We start from the raw sequence: 5,282 nt of genomic DNA, 5'->3' as shown, positions 1-5,282 counted from the left end.
CTGTATGCTGTACATTGTTTAAATTCTTTATACAATCCTTGAAATAATCAAGCTTACCAACCGCAAAGGTACAACAAAAATGTTCCATTCTTCCATGGAAATTTACCAGACTTATGAAACCACACTTGTGCTTCAGTTGCAGGACTTATCCATTCCTTGCCTTCATTTATGTTCAATTTCATCCTCTTTTAAGGAGTAAAACAAGACTCAAAGTGTTGTAGAAATACATTGCATCACAAAACAAAGTTAAGTATGCAGATGAGGAGAAAATGAAATGAAATTTCATGAGTTTAGAGGGTATGTGATTTTATTTCTAGGATTACAAAATTGAGTCCAGTTTACAAAGCATTTGTGTTGTGTTCACCAAATAAGCTTGGCACTCAACAAAGGCTGCAGGAAGTTGCTGTATTGAGGTGGCTTGCTGTGCATGCAGCAACTGACTTGACACAGAGCAAAATGGAACTACAACAAAAATGTTTACAGTACTGGTGAATGACAATCATAATTTAATAAAAGCACTTGCCACATACTAAACTTTAGCATGATCATGAAGGATGGCAAGTTTGTCAAAGTTCACTAACTATGAACACTGGTCTGTTCCTGAATCCAGTAAATGATGACTGACTAAACTAGTAGTATGTCCAGTCTGGGTCTGCTGGCGGTGACAGTATATAGTCCAGGTATTGTCTGTTCATAGATTCACAACTATGATAGCTCTGGCTGAATGAAGCAAGTGTGCAGTTTTATCCACAATTGGCGGATCAAGGTTTGTTTGTGTTCTCTTTGTCTGACATCAGCAGGCTGTAGTCCCTGCTTTGAGCACCACCTGTGGCACCAGATGATAACTATGGTGGATGGATAGTACTATCTGAAGGCTGTATGGGGAAAGCATAACATAATCTGAATTGTGTGTATGCTCACTAGGGTGACTGACCCTTTGTGACACCACAATGGAGACTGGCCTTGCCACAAGGCATCCTCTGTATGTACTGCTGTGTACCATTACGAGTATACTGGCTAACACAGTCACTTCGCAGTAGGAGCCCACTTATCAGCATGACATTCAGGCAATGATTCAGTTGAGAAGGGTGACATAAAGCCATTATCATTTTCTCCTGAGGCAAGCTTGTCCACAGTTGTTGTAACTGTTTCTGTCCAGCCTCATCCTACACATTCTATCAGGACAGATGTGGAAGCATATAGACAGACATTTCTCCCTCACTCAGTTTGCGAGAGAAACAAGAAAGGGCATGACTAATGGTGATATGCAGTACCCTTTGGGATGCACTGTATGCTGGTTTGTGGAGTAAGTATATCGATGTGCATTTGTGTTTCGTAAGTGTCCCCATTTTGAAGGGTACACATTTTTATGTTTATTGGAACTTGGCAAAATCCAAAATCAGTTTGATGCATTAAGCAGTGCTGAAGAATGAAACAGCAGCAAGTAGCAAGATGGGTCCCATGGATGCAGAGATTGTGACCAGATCATATGCCATTGTGATGAATCGAAAGAGTGGGGAAAGGAATGCGGACCTTGAGAACAGATCTTACTCAGCAGTACATGCGTAGGGGAACCACTAGTGTTCTAGTATGAAACACCAATTTTATTCTATTAAATATTAATGATTAAACTTCTTTAGCATAATCGGTTCTAGGAGAAATGTATGTGTCACCAGAGATTCAATACAATATTACACTGTGCAGTAAACCAGTAAATTCAGTAACCAAATTAATATTGTTAACTTGGTAGATATATGAAGGGCTATGAAGTGTTACAATGCAAGCAAGAGATTTTGGCTGTGTGACAATCTCGACAGTTAGTGATAAGACTTGGAGTCTGTTCACGTGTGATAGTCAGCGATGGGATGTACACGAAACTTGTTCTTATGTGATAGTCAGCTTTACCATGATCTCAAAAAAAAATGGCTCTGAGCACTATGGGACTCAATATCTGAGGTCATCAGTCCCCTACAACTTAGAACAACTTAAACCTAACTAACCTAAGGACATCACACACATCCATGCCCGAGGCAGGATTCGAACCTGCGACCGTAGCAGTCACGCGGTTCCGGACTGAAGTGCCTAGAACCGCACGGCCACCATGGCCGGCACCATGCTCTCAGAATTTATTAAATTTTTGAGAGGAATCTTTTCATAATACTAAACTATTACTATTTTATTGAGTTTGTGAGAAATGATTCATAATGGCATCCCACAACTTATTTCACATAAATTGGCTACCTGCATACCAATTAAAAATCACAGGTCACCTGCTTGCACCTTCTAAAGAATCAAATTCACTACAAAAGCTGTTTTGGCAAACAACATCTGAGAGACCTTAACAGAAAACAGGTAGGAGGAAACCTTATGCACTGATTCACTAAGATACTCCATGAAAGGATCTTAACTAGAGCAGTCTCCGGATGGAAGGCTTGACCATTATATTGTACGTCAGCTATATTATGAGGGTGGTTTGAAAAGTTCTTGGAACGGAATAGAAAAAAACTACTTACATCACTGAAACTCTTTATTTTTCAATTTAGTCTCCATGTAGATTAATGCACTTGGTCCAACGATGCTCCAGTGCCTTGATCCTATCTCGAAAATGAGTTTCCTCCAGGCCTGCAAAATAGTTGTAAACTCCGGCTATCAGTTCTTCCTTTTAAGTGAATCTTCATCAAACAACGAAAATTTTCAGTTTTGGGAAGAGATGGAAGTCTGACAGAGCCATATCAGGTGAATAAGGTGGGTGTGGCAACAATTCATACCTTAGTTCATATAATTTTGCCATGGCGATGGCACATGTGTGCAGGCGCGCATCAAGAGTCACAGCATACATCTTGCAGATAATTTTTTTCATTTCTAATTCTTCAGTTAAAATGTGGCACACCCTTTCAGATGACATCTGGCAAGCATGAGCAATTTTACGCATTTTCTATTGGCAATCCTCCATGACCATTTTGTGCACTTTTGCAATGACTTCTAGAGTAGTGACACATCTTGGCCGACCACTGCACGGATCATCATCTAACCTCTCCTGACCAATTTTAAAATTTAAATTCATTTGTCCACTTGGCAACAGTTGAATATTTAGGAGCAGAGTCTCCCAGGGTATTCTGGAAATCGAAATGAATGTCCTCTGCATTCATAACTTTCTTTATGAAGTACTTAATCACTGCTCGAATCTCAGTTCCACCCAGCACCCCATCTATCACTATGCGGAAACAACAACAGAGCCATGTCACTGCCACAGTTCTTTTCCAAGAGCACTGACATGGAAGAGTTTCCAAGTAACAGCCCAAAAAATATCACCTGAATGACTCGTTGCGCTAGTGCTGACCTCCCGTGGTGATTCTGAGAACTTTTCAAACCACCCTCATTCTTTTCAGGGAATCACAGTAGAACAGAGAAACTTGTATGAAGGTTTGGAACCGTGAGGGGAGTTTGTAATATGAACTCATGAGGATCCTATATCTAGGCACATTTGAATATTTATTTATTTATTTGGCATGTTGCATAAGCTTTTTTGCTTATCTTTCTAGCTGAGTATGTGTTATATTGATGCAGCTGCCACTGGTTTGGTCACGTCCTACACAAAGGAATCTTTGCCTGCTGACAATGAATAGACAATGAATAGTTATTGTTGTCATATTACGTGCGCATTTGGAGTAGCAAGGTTACAATGGCAATAGTGTGTGTAAATCTGTTATTGTTGTTGGTCAGCCCCACTCATGTGAGGCATGGATGTTCAGAACTAATGGATTCAGTCTATTCTTGTCATGTTTCTATGGTCCCAGAGATTAAGTGTGAAGCAATTAGTGTTGTATTGTGGGGCACAAGACATTGCTAGACTGTGTGTAATTAAAGTGGTTTGTAATAAGTAATGACTTCAGTATTAAATCACATAATCTGTTATTCACTGGTAACTTATCATTTGAAACTGTCATAATCCACTTCTTAAAAATAACCAGAAAAATAAAGCATATGATGGGATATTTGGAGGTGACGAGGAGTAATACATCACTGTCACTGATCCACAACCGATCCCGTTGCATTATAAACTTCTGCAAGCTATATGACACACACTGGCCTTGTGGAGAAACAAGTTTTCTTCGAAAAAGGCAAAAAAGCTGTAGTCTTCAAAGAAGGGCGGAAGATCAGTTGAGATTCCTTGAGAAAAAAGGACTCTGGAAGGAAGGGAGGAGAGGCAAGAGAGGGGATGGCAGGCGGAATGCAGTAGGCTTGAATATATCTCTATACTAAGCAACAGATCTGTAAAGCATTTCACATGAAAGCAGAATACAAGTACGAGATTTGGAAGGTGGGTCATACACTCAAGTCTACCACAATGTTGGATGGGTGACAAGTCAAGTGAAAGTGTAGACAAGATAAACAGTGGCACTCATCAGATAATCCTAGGAAATGACATGACAGCAGTAACGTAAGTGGTCTGGTTGCATTTGTGTGCCATTCATTGTAAGTAGCGACTCCACAAGAATTATAGAAGACAAATGTAAGGCGACCCTCCATGATGAATCAAATTATAACCATTGCAGATAGGCAATTTTGGCTTCCCTTTAAGACAATTACAGTATATCACCAATATATATAAACATCAGTCTTAGGATATGGTGAAAGCATCTGGGCTCAGACTGCAGCTAGTGAAGCCAGCCTCAATAGTGAGAAGAGTCCAATGAGGCGTGCTACTAAGATTAATAGGGGCCTAAGGCACTACCACGAATGATGCTTTGTTAGTAATTTTAGGAGTATGCCCACTGGACTTGGAAATTAGGAAAAGGGAGTCTTTTACTGGTTAAAGAAAGGCAATCAAATGGAAGTATGAAGGGTGCTTGGAACTGAAGTCAGTTCGAAAAAGGCAATAAAGGATCACATATTACAACTGCAGCTAAATGATTGGGACACTTCAGACACTGACAGGACAACATATGATTTTCTTCCTAACATCAGGAAGAGATCAAAAATGAGATTTCTTAACCAATTGAGTGGATTGATACATTACCTGACTGGCCATGGCCCTTATGCCTTGTGTCTATACAAAATCAGAAGACAGATGAATGATAGCTGCACCTGCAGTGTTGTGGGTGCACCAGAACACACATTGAGGGACTGCGCACTCTATGAAGATGCAGCAAGTAATGAACATCAGGTATTAAAAATGTGGGATTCAAAGCAGACTGAGGAGCGATTTGATCTGGTGCATCTTGGACGATACTGCAGCCGCAGTACCCAGGAAGGCCAAAGTAGGCTTCAGGAGGCGTTCA

The sequence above is a fragment of the Schistocerca cancellata genome, chromosome 6 (genome assembly GCF_023864275.1).
Source record: "Schistocerca cancellata isolate TAMUIC-IGC-003103 chromosome 6, iqSchCanc2.1, whole genome shotgun sequence".
Classification (NCBI taxonomy): Eukaryota; Metazoa; Arthropoda; class Insecta; order Orthoptera; family Acrididae; genus Schistocerca; species Schistocerca cancellata.
The sequence above is the reverse complement of the archived record's forward strand: the minus strand, read 5'-3'. Positions refer to the sequence as shown.